Raw genomic sequence first — 12,446 nt, forward strand, 5'->3', positions numbered from 1 at the left:
GAGGGGACGCCAGCCCCCTGCTCGAGAGGACGCCAGCCGCTGCTTGAGAGGACGCCAGCCCCCTGCCCGAGGGGACGCCAGCCGCTGCTCGAGGGGATGCTAGCCGCTGCCCGAGGGGACGCCAGCCGCTGCCCGAGGGGACGCCAGCCCCCTGCTCGAGAGGACGCCAACCGCTGCTTGAGAGGACGCCAGCCCCCTGCTCGAGGGGACGCCAGCCGCTGCCCGAGGGGACGCCAGCCCCCTGCTCGAGAGGACGCCAACCGCTGCTCAAGATGACGCCAGTCTCTGCTCGAGGGGACGCCAGCCGCTGCCCGAGGGGACGCCAGCCCCCTGCCCGAGGGGACGCCAGCCCCCTGCTCGAGGGGACGCCAACACCCTGCTCGAGAGGACGCCAGCCGCTGCCCGAGGGGACGCCAGCCCCCTGCCCGAGGGGACGCCAACCGCTGCTCAAGATGACGCCAGCCTCTGCTCGAGGGGACGCCAGACCCTGCTCGAGGGGACGAAACTAAGTAAATTAAGTGCCGCCGCCTAAGCACTCTGTAACTTTACCTCGTACGCCTGCCAGGGATGAAATCACTCTTGCCAACTCAGGTGCCCTGCGCACGATGTGAAAAGCATCGGTCCGTGTGTTGCTCTTGGTGGGGAAACAGAGCACGGACGATCTCCACACCTGACACAGGTGTAGGGGGAAGTCAAAGACACACACCTGGCGATATATATATCTGTGTGCTGTCAAGACACAACACCTGCCTGTGATTGCGAGACTCTGTGTGCTATCATTGCACCTGACCATCGAGGGGTTGATCGTGTATAATGATAGCACGACAATGATCATGATACAATGATCATGATACAATGATCATGACACAATGATCATGATACAATGATAACGATACAATGATTCAAGGATACGATACAATGGTTCAAGGATACGATACAATGGTTCAAGGACCATTATACAATGATTACGATAAAATGATCAGGTTACAATGATCACAACACAATGATCAGGAGACAATGATACAATGATCATGATACGATGATCACGACACAATGATCATGATACAATGATCATGATACAATGATCATGATACAATGATCATGATACAATGATCATGATTCAAAGATACTGTGATCATGATACAAAGATACAGTGATCATGATACAAAGATACAGTGATCATGATACAATGATCATTATACAATGATCACGATACAATGATACAATTATGATACAATGATCACAATACAATGATTACGATACAATGATGATAAAATGATCACGACACAATGATCATGATACAATGATCATGATACAATGATCACGATACAATGATCATGATACAAAGATCACGACCAATGATACAATGATTCAATGATCATGATACAATGATCACGATACAATGATCATGATACAATGATCACGATACAGTGATCATGATACAATGATCACGATACAATGATCACGATACAATGATCACGATACAATGATCATGATACAATGATCACGATACAATGATACAATGATCACGATACAATGATACAATGATCAAGATACAAAAATACAATGATCACGATACAAAAATACAATGATCACGATACAAAAATACAATGATCACGATACAAAAATACAATGATCACGACACAATGATACAATTATAAAACAACGATCATGATACAATGATTATGATACAATGATCACGATACAATGATCACGATACAATGATCACGATTCAATGATCATGATACAATGATCACGATAATCACGATTCAGTGATACAATGATCATGATACAATGATCGCGATACAATGATCATGATACAATGATCACGATACAATGATCATAATACAATGATCACAATACAATGATCATGATACATGATCACGATATGATGATCATGATTCAATGATGCAATGATCATAATACATGATCACGATACAATGATTCAATGATCACCATACAATGATTCAATGATCACCATACAATGATTCAATGAACACGATACAATAATCATGATACAATGATCACGATACAATGATCATGATACAATGATCATGATGCAATGATACGATACAATGATCATGATACAATGATCATGATGCAATGATACGATACAATGCTCACGATACAATTATCATAATCCTCATCCACCGGGTGGATGGATGATACAATGATCATGATACGATGATCATGATACAACAATAATCAGGATACAATGATCATGATACAATAATCACGATACAATGATACAATGATCATGATACAATGATTATTGTCATTGTTGATCTATGGTGCATTATTATTGTCTGAGTATTCGTTAGGGAGGGAACTCCTGTCTTCCGCTGCACACCGCGGTTGGTTGTCAACTAAGTTCAGTCAAGTATGTTCAGTCAAGGGGAGCCGGTCGGCCGAGCGGACAGCACGCTGGACTTGTGATCCTGTGGTCCCGGGTTCGATCCCAGGCGCCGGCGAGAAACAATGGGCAGAGTTTCTTTCAACCTATGCCCCTGTTACCTAGCAGTAAATAGGTACCTGGGTGTTAGTCAGCTGTCACGGGCTGCTTCCTGGGGGTGGAGGCCTGGTCGAGGACCGGGCCGCGGGGACACTAAAGCCCAGAAATCATCTCAAGATAGAAGTTTTCTTCAAGAACGGACAGGATCGATTAAGTAGACGTCAAGAGCCTTGACGTCTTGACGTACTTGACATCAAGATGTCAAGTACGACATTAGCTTTCCTGACATCATTCTAGAGTAAACCAAGCACCCGTTGTTCTAGTGGTTAAGTTGTATATAGCTCTTTGGGCCCGCCTCTCAACTGTCAATCAACTGTTTTTTCACACACGCCCACAGGAAGTAGTTCGTAGTCTAACTCCCCAGGTATCTGTTTACTGCTAAGTGAACAGAGGCATCAGAAGGTGAAAGAAACTGCCCATTTGTTTCCGCCTCCGCCGGGGGTCGAATCCGGACCCTTAGGACTACGAATCCCGAACGCTGTCCACTCAGTCGTCAGGCCCCCACTCAGCCGTCAGTGTGAGGAGGACCCAAGGAGTCCCTTAAAGTACATCACTTGCATTGAGGAGATTCCCCACGACCAAGGTGGATGAGGAGCCGGTGGAGCAAGGCTGAGAGGAGACCCCACCAGGACCCTGACAACCAGGGGACAGATTCACCAAGCAGTTACGCAACTACTTACGAACGTGTACATCTTTCCTCAATCTTTGACGGCTTTGGTTACATTTATTAAACAGTTTACAAGCATGAAAACTTGCCAATCAACTGTTGTTATTGTTATGAACAGCCTCCTGGTGCTTCGGAGCTCATTAACTGTTTAATTATTGTAAACAAAGCCGTCAAAGATTGAGAAAAGATGGACAGGTTCGTAGGTGCTGGCGTAACTGCTTCGTGAATCTGGCCCATGGGCCTCTACATTTGGTCTCGTAGCGACAACCTTTCCACTTACAAATTACGTCTGAATTTGGCCGTTTACCCGTATGGCCGAAAATGGACGTGATTTGAAAAAGAAAAATAATTAAAAATAAATTTAGGATTTTTTTCCAAAACTGTAAGTAAGCCTGACAGCTGGGTGGACAGCGCTTCGGATTCGCACTCCTGAGGTTCCGGGTTCGGTTCCCGGTGGAGGCGGAGACAAATGGGCAAAACTTTCTTTCGTCCTGATGCCACTGTTACCTAGCAGTAAATAGGCACCTGGGAGTTAGACAGCTGCTACGGGCTGCTTCCTGGGAATGTGTAACATAAAGGAGGCCTGGTCAAGGACCGGGCCGCGGGGACGCTAAGCCCCGAAATCATCTCAAGATAACCTCAAGGAGAAGGGTCCTCTGGTAGGTTAGGAGGGCAGGAAATTCTCCTAAAATTTCAAAACTACTCCCACAGCTTTGTGAAGCCTCTGTCATATGCACGTTGATGTCTGCACGCAAATATTTTATTGGCAATTATATCGTGGCACTGTTTCAGACACATTTAAACTTTCACACAATATTTCCTCCAATAGTGTGTGTGTGTGTGTGTGTGTGTGTGTGTGTACTCACCTAGTACTCACCTAGTTGTGTCTGCAGGATCGAGCATTGACTCTTGGATCCCGCCTTTCGAGCATCGGTTGTTTACAGCAATGACTCCTGTCCCATTTCCCTATCATACCTGGTTTTAAAATTATGAATAGTATTTGCTTCCACAACCTGTTCCTGAAGTGCATTCCATTTTCCCACTACTCTCACGCTAAAAGAAAACTTCCTAACATCTCTGTGACTCATCTGAGTTTCAAGCTTCCATCCATGTCCCCTCGTTCTGTTACTATTCCGTGTGAACATTTCGTCTATGTCCACTCTGTCAATCCCTCTGAGTATCTTATACGTTCCTATCATGTCCCCCCTCTCCCTTCTTCTTTCTAGTGTCGTAAGGCACAGTTCCCTCAGGCGCTCCTCATACCCCATCCCTCGTAGCTCTGGGACGAGTCTCGTTGCAAACCTCTGAACCTTTTCCAGTTTCATTATATGCTTCTTCAGATGGGGACTCCATGATGAGGCGGCATACTCTAAGACTGGCCTCACGTAGGCAGTGTAAAGCGCCCTAAATGCCTCCTTACTTAGGTTTCTGAATGATGTTCTAACTTTTGCCAGTGTAGAGTACGCTGCTGTCGTTATCCTATTAATATGTGCCTCAGGAGATAGATTAGGTGTTACGTCCACCCCCAGGTCTCTTTCACGCGTCGTTACAGGTAGGCTGTTCCCCTTCATTGTGTACTGTCCCTTTGGTCTCCTATCTCCTAGTCCCATTTCCATAACTTTACATTTGCTCGTGTTGAATTCCAGTAGCCATTTCTCTGACCATCTCTGCAACCTGTTCAGGTCCTCTTGGAGGATCCTGCAATCCTCATCTGTCACAACTCTTCTCATCAACTTTGCGTCATCCGCAAACATCGACATGTAGGACATGTGTGTGTGTGTGTGTGTGTGTGTGTGTGTGTGTGTGTGTGTGTGTGTGTGTGTGTGTGTGTGTGTGTGTGTGTGTACTCACCTAGTTGTACTCACCTAGTTGTGTTTGCGGGGGTTGAGCTCTGGCTCTTTGGTCCCGCCTCTCAACCGTCAATCAACAGGTGTACAGATTCCTGAGCCTATCGGGCTCTGTCATATCTACACTTGAAACTGTGTATGGAGTCAGCCTCCACCACATCACCCCCTAATGCATTCCATTTGTCAACCACTCTGACACTAAAAAAGTTCTTTCTAATATCTCTGTGGCTCATTTGGGCACTCAGTTTCCACCTGTGTCCACTTGTGCGTGTTCCCCTTGTGTTAAATAGACTGTCTTTATCTACCCTATCAATCCCCTTCAGAATCTTGAATGTGGTGATCATGTCCCCCCTAACTCTTCTGTCTTCCAGCGAAGTGAGGTTTAATTCCCGTAGTCTCTCCTCGTAGCTCATACCTCTCAGCTCGGGTACTAGTCTGGTGGCAAACCTTTGAACCTTTTCCAGTTTAGTCTTATCCTTGACTAGATATGGACTCCATGCTGGGGCTGCATACTCCAGGATTGGCCTGACATATGTGGTATACAAAGTTCTGAATGATTCTTTACACAAGTTTCTGAATGCCGTTCGTATGTTGGCCAGCCTGGCATATGCCGCTGATGTTATCCGCTTGATATGTGCTGCAGGAGACAGGTCTGGCGTGATATCAACCCCCAAGTCTTTTTCCTTCTCTGACTCCTGAAGAATTTCCTCTCCCAGATGATACCTTGTATCTGGCCTCCTGCTCCCTACACCTATCTTCATTACATTACATTTGGTTGGGTTAAACTCTAACAACCATTTGTTCGACCATTCCTTCAGCTTGTCTAGGTCTTCTTGAAGCCTCAAACAGTCCTCTTCTGTTTTAATCCTTCTCATAATTCTCATGTGTGTGTGTGTGTGTGTGTGTGTGCAAAGGCATTATTATTATTAATTGTTTCTCATTGAACAGAGTGAGTTTGCGAGTGAATGAAATAAGAATGTAAGAAAAAAATAAAAACTTGAAAGGAGAAAAAATTGCCTTTACATAAAATACATAAATAGGAAGCAAATATTCCTGCACGTTGGTTCAGAAAATGTTATTGTCAATTAATATTTTTAACATAAAGGAAACCAAGACATTTTTGTGTTGTTTTAACTGACATTTCAGCCATCCACGACCAGTCAAAATTCCTTATCCTCAAAATTAAGGCACTCAAAAATAATTTAATATATACATTCTAAACATTCCAGTAATTTTCTTTTGTTTAAGCAGTAACTTACTTGTGATGATTCAGGTAAAAGTGAGAGCGAGACTTGAAGGGTAAGCTTCCTCCCATAGAGGCCAGGCACAGACTGAGGATAGCATGGCCACATCTGGCTATCGTGACACCTGTACCACACCTCCACCACTCGGCCATAACTTCAACTACCCCCGTTATACAGACAGACCAACAGCTACAACGATAACACATCCTCCCGTTATGGATGTTCTCTGCACTACGAACACAATAAAGATTCAACAAAATAAGACAAACACAGACACTGTACTAATCTTTGATAGATATTCCCATTTAGGTAAATATGGACACTACTACCCAGGGGGGTGTGTTGATACTGATTGCACTTCGCTGAATAGTGACAAATTAGTGAATTGGGGGTCACACACACAGCTACTTTCTGCAAGTTTACGTTCTGGTGTTGCTCGGGTTTGTCTGTCTCCGCATCTGTCCATCCAAGTGTGCATCTATCTAGCTTTCTAAGTATTCAAATGTGCATTCATGTAGCTTTCTAACCATCTATCTATCTATACATCTAGCTTTCTAACCGTCTGTCGATCAACCCATCCACCTATCTGTCTATCCGTCTATCTACTCATCGCGCAAAAACTCCTCTTCTTCTCCTCGAAGAAGAAGAGTATATGTAGCATTCGGGCGAGCCTTGTGTGGCACCCGCGTACACTTACATGCTCTCTGCTACCACCCTCATTAACGACCAAGAAAACGTTGGAGTTTGGAATTGTCTTGGTTGAACATTTGGCATATTTTTTTGCAGGCGTTTCATATTTTTTCGTTTTGGAGTATTTTAGATTTGGGGGGGGGGGGGGATTTTTTTTACAGCGTTTGGGACTATTTTTGTTGGGTGTTTGGGACCTTTTTTGTTAGGTGTTTGGGACCTTTTTTGTTAGGTGTTTGGGACCTTTTTGTTAGGTGTTTGGGACCTTTTTTGTTGGGTGTTTGGGACCATTTTTGTTGGGTGTTTGAGACCTTTTTTGTTGGGTGTTTGGGACCATTTTTGTTGGGTGTTTGGGACCATTTTTGTTGGGTGTTTGGGACCTTTTTTGTTGGGTGTTTGGGACCTTTTTTGTTGGGTGTTTGGGACCATTTTTGTTGGGTGTTTGGGAACATTTTTGTTGGGTGTTTGGGACCTTTTTTGTTGGGTGTTTGGGACCTTTTTTGCTAGGCGTTTGCCACTTTTTTTTGCCACTCATGAGCGTTAATTTTTAGCGCAATTCTGGGTGATTGTACATATTTAGAATTTTAATTTACCACTTTTTATAATTCCTAAGTCGTAATTTAAAGTTCCAAAAATGTACAATCACCCTGAATTCGGATCAAAAATAACGCTCAAGAGTCATAGTTCTGATAGGCATCGTATTTTGAACACAGCTGATCAATTTGGGCAAAATCTGGCCAATCGCCGTTTTCACTAATTTGCATATTTTCGGTATAAAAAGTCAAAACTCTTTCTTCCTCTCATTCCCGCCTGCCAGCCAGCTAGCCAGCCAACCAGTCAGCCAGCCGGCCAACCAGCCAGCCGGCCAGTCAGCCAGCCGGCCAACCAGCCAGCCGGCCAGTCAGCCAGCCGGCCAACCAGCCAGCCGGCCAGTCAGCCAGCCGGCCAACCAGCCAGCCGGCCAACCAGCCAGTCAGCCAGCCGGCCTTAGAACGTGAATAATTAACAGACACGATTATTCCATATGGCATCAATGGAAATATGAAAATAGTTAACGTACCTTGAAAATTGGTGAATTTCTATCCCGCGATGAGCTAATGGCCAATTACCTGTAATGACATGTTAAATAATTATTTATATTATTCTGTATTAGTTTTTTATTATGACATCCTTATGGCTAATAATATTTAAATTTTCGTGTTTAAGCAGCGAACGTAAAGTTGGCGCTTGAGCGTCGAGGTGTTGCTTACCTTGACAGACGAGGACGCTGGAGTACCACGTCATGAAGGACGAGGGCGCTGGAGTACCACGTCATCAAGGACGAGGGCGCTGGAGTACCACGTCATCAAGGACGAGGGCGCTGGAGTACCACGTCATGACGGACGAGGACGCTGGAGAACCTCGTCCAGTGAGGTCAGGCTGGGTCAAGTGGTTGACCCATCACTGCCTGAGACACGCTCCCACACACACATTCAGCAAGACGACGTAAGATATTACCACAAGACGAGAAACACTGCACAAAGAGTTAGACGTACCGACACGTATCTAATTTGTCAACAGCAAGTTAACGCCTGTGTTCGTCTGTGTCCTGTAGAACACTAAACTATCCCGAGGCAAAAGCACTCAGTAGCGTACAGCAATAACCGCGTTTTCGGCCCTGATATATCCTTTATTCCTCACAGATATCACAATGCGCTTAAAGTATCTCACTAAGCAAAGTACCAATAGTTTTTAGTGACCGGCATCCATTAAAATAAAACTTAATCTCACACCAACTCGTCACAACACTCCAACAATTTGTCAATATTACAACATGTTGTCACTTCAGTTTTACGTAACTGAATATTTACAAAACTTTATTTTCCAGCCGAAGTGTTTAAAGTCATCATTAGGGCTTTAATATTTCCCGTTTCCATCACACTGGGCCCAGCTGGTCCGCCGCCTTCAGTACACAACTCCGTATTGAACTGACACGCGGAAGAAAAGGGCTCAGAAGGTCTTCCTTCGAGTTTGGAATGAATCCGTTGTAAAGCAGATGTCTCATCACAGCTTAGCCTGAAAAACAGCCCGTCCTCCAAACAAAGACCGAAAATCCATTCCATATTCCCGCTAAACCCCCTGTTTATAAATGAAAAACGGTTTACACACGACTCACAAGTGCTTTGGTAACGACTTCTGTTTGAACCACAACGCTGTAAATGCTTCATCCACGTACTACAATTACAAATAATCGCCAACAGAACCTAAACCCCTAACCTAACCTATATATGCACAATATGCTAATATATTATAATATTAATTTATATTTCAGAAAATTCCCGTTTTGAAGGAACAACATGTACGAATTTAAAAATGCGTCTGTAGGGTCGACCACTGGATGGAATGGACTTGAGTCGAGGACGGGTTGCCCATAGACCAAAAGCTCGTTAATCAAGCCCCCCCCCCCCCCTTTCCTGTTCATGAGTGCAAAACGCTTTACATACATGATTATATAATCAATTTGTAATATATTTGAGAAACTCCCATTCGTAATACACAACTGATTAACCTTGCTAAATGTGGTGACGGCCACACCTGGGCCTTACTTAACGATGTGTGTATATATATATATATATATATATATATTATATATATATATATATATATATATTATATATATATATATATATATATATATATATATATATATATATATATATATATATATATATATATATATATATATATGTCGTACCTAGTAGCCAGAACTCACTTCTATGCCTACTATGCAAGGCCCAATTTGCCTAATAAGCCAAGTTTTCATGAATTAATTGTTTTTCGACTACCTAACCTACCTAACCTAACCTAACCTAACTTTTTCGGCTACCTAACCTAACCTAACCTATAAAGATGGGTTAGGTTAGGTTAGGTAGGGTTGGTTAGGTTCGGTCATATATCTACGTTAATTTTAACTCTAATAAAAAAAAATTACCTCATACATAATGAAATGGGTAGCTTTATCATTTCATAAGAAAAAAATTAGAGAAAATATATTAATTCAGGAAAACTTGGCTTATTAGGCAAATCGGGCCTTGCATAGTAGGCTGAGAAGTGCGTTCTGGCTACTAGGTACGACATATATACATATATATATATCCATATATCCATATATATCCATATATAGCCCCAATCCACACCAGATATAGGTGTATATGCGGCGAGGTGGTGGCTGACAGGTACGGCCACCATGGCCTACTCTGCCAAAGCACAGGGGGATGGCACTCGAGGCACATTGAAGTTAACGACATCATCAAGAGGAGCCTCACCACAGCTGGATGCCCATCTGAAAGAGAGCCCCGATACCTAACGCCCCGTAACTCTGATGCTCTTATTGGTCGCCCGGATGGTATCACAGTGAACCCCTGGAAGAATGGCAAGCAGTTGGTATGGGACTACACGTGCGTATCAACCCTGGCTAACACCTACATTAACCTCAGTGTTGCACAACCAGGTGGCGCTGCCACCCACAGGGAAGCAGCCAAATCCCGTAAGTATAGAGAACTGGATCACCACTACAATTTTGTTCCCATTGCTTCTGAGACGCTCGGCGCCTGGGGTAAAAGTGCTACCAGTTTTTTGAAGGAACTGGGTTCTTGGCTCATTGAAACAACAAGGGATCCTAGAGCTGCCAGCTTTCTTTTCCAGCGCCTCAGCGTGGCGATACAGAGGGGAAACGCGCACTGCATCCAGGGTTCCTGCCCGCCATCTGAGGAGCTGGAGGAACTCGACAACCTATGATAACCATCTTTGTAACCTATATGTAACTCCTTTTTTATAACAAAGTTCAAATAAAGTAAATATATATGTGTACATACAAAAGAATGGGGGTGGTAGGAGAAGATAATATTAGTGTTCAGTGAGAAACCACAAGGTCTCCTCTGAATACTTTTTATTTTCTTCTCCGAGGCTATGGGTCCCCACATTGGCACCAGAGGTGGTACCCATACTATATATATGTATATATATATATATATATATATATATATATATATATATATATATATATATATATATATATATATATATATATATATATATATATATATATATATATATATAGGAAGGTACATTGGGGTTATGAGAGTACATAGCATGATGTGTTTACAGTCTTGTAAAGCCACTAGTACACACAGCGTTTCGGGCAGATAGGTTGCCAGTTGCTCCCCCCCCCCCCCACACGTATTACAAATACATATCGTTATACATCTTGAACCAAAACTCCTCACCAAGCATATCATAGGTCCAATATTGTACAAAATTATAATATATTTACATGTTAATTTCTATTCTCGAAACCATTGTTTTTTATTTACAAAGTTCATTAATATTAACGAATGTGTTTTTGAGGTCGGTTGAAGCCTATGGGGAAGCCTGGATGAGCAGCCAATGAGGAAGCCTTAACGATCAGCCTATGGGGAAGCCTGGATGAGCAGCCTATGAGGAAGCCTGGATGAGCAGCCTATGAGGAAGCCTGGATGAGCAGCCTATGAGGAAGCCTGGATGAGCAGCCTAAGAGACGATGAGTGAGCAACATCTCCCAAAAAGTGCTTTGCTGTTGTTCTCTCTTAAAACCTCACCAGTAAATACTTCACCGAGTAATTTGCAGTTTAGCATAAAAACGTTAACCTAACCTAACTTAAGCTTAGCTAGACAGTAAAATCTAATACAGTATATAACAATATTAATTGATATTTTATAAATTTTGTATACGAATTTTGCATACTAAATACTTTAAAATTAATCGATATGTCCTTGTGGTTGGTTGGTTGGCTGGCTTTCTGGCCGGCTGGCTGGCTGGCTGGCTTTCTAGCCGGCCGGCTGGCTTTCTGGCCGGCTGGCTTTCTGGCCGGCTGGCTGGCTGGCCATAGGGTAAGCTGCTGTTTGTTATTAATAGTCTTCACAATACACTATACTTGCTTCTTAATCTCACATGTCGTTTATCTACTGGAAGCGAAGTATGGATTTATTGCAAGGAATTCAGATATTTTATTCCTAGATCTAAGGAGGATTCGAACCTTCACTCTGAATACTGCCAAGCACACACCCTAGACCACAACATTGCCACGTGTCTAAGGTGTGTTCATGTGCGAACCCAGAGAGTGTAGGTTCGAATCCTTCTTACAGCTCCTATGATTTTCTTAATAATAATAATAATAATAATAATAACGAATTCACTTGAGGAATATTGCACATACTTAACCAAGATGTTTGCAAGACGTTTGGAATTAATTTAATTTGTAAAGGTAAATGATCCTGGGAGTTTCTAGCAGTAATTTACTGGTAATATTAATGGTTGAATGTCATGTACGAACTGTACGCCTGGCGGATATGTCGCACATGACAGTCAGGGGAAACGTGAGTTAACGAAATTCAGTTTTACTGAAAATATTATACGTACTTCTTGCGGTTTGGAGAGAGAAATTATTAACATTAAAACCAGTTCAGGTATG

The 12,446-nt window shown here is 43.1% G+C and overlaps 2 protein-coding genes across 2 annotated transcripts in view; both read right to left on the bottom strand.

Moving 5' to 3' along the window:
• LOC123772508 (galactoside alpha-(1,2)-fucosyltransferase 2) overlaps positions 1 to 6,391 on the bottom strand; it is a 55,596-nt gene extending 49,205 nt beyond the window's left edge. Inside the window, exon 1 of the mRNA XM_045765741.2 lies at positions 6,286 to 6,391. The gene's annotated coding sequence lies outside the window, so the exon portion shown is untranslated. The remainder of the gene's footprint in view (positions 1 to 6,285) is intronic.
• LOC138365694 (clumping factor A-like) overlaps positions 1 to 12,446 on the bottom strand; it is a 31,754-nt gene that overhangs the window by 16,374 nt on the left and 2,934 nt on the right. The window lies entirely within an intron of this gene.

This window comes from Procambarus clarkii, chromosome 17, assembly GCF_040958095.1.
Source record: "Procambarus clarkii isolate CNS0578487 chromosome 17, FALCON_Pclarkii_2.0, whole genome shotgun sequence".
NCBI classification, from domain to species: domain Eukaryota; kingdom Metazoa; phylum Arthropoda; class Malacostraca; order Decapoda; family Cambaridae; genus Procambarus; species Procambarus clarkii.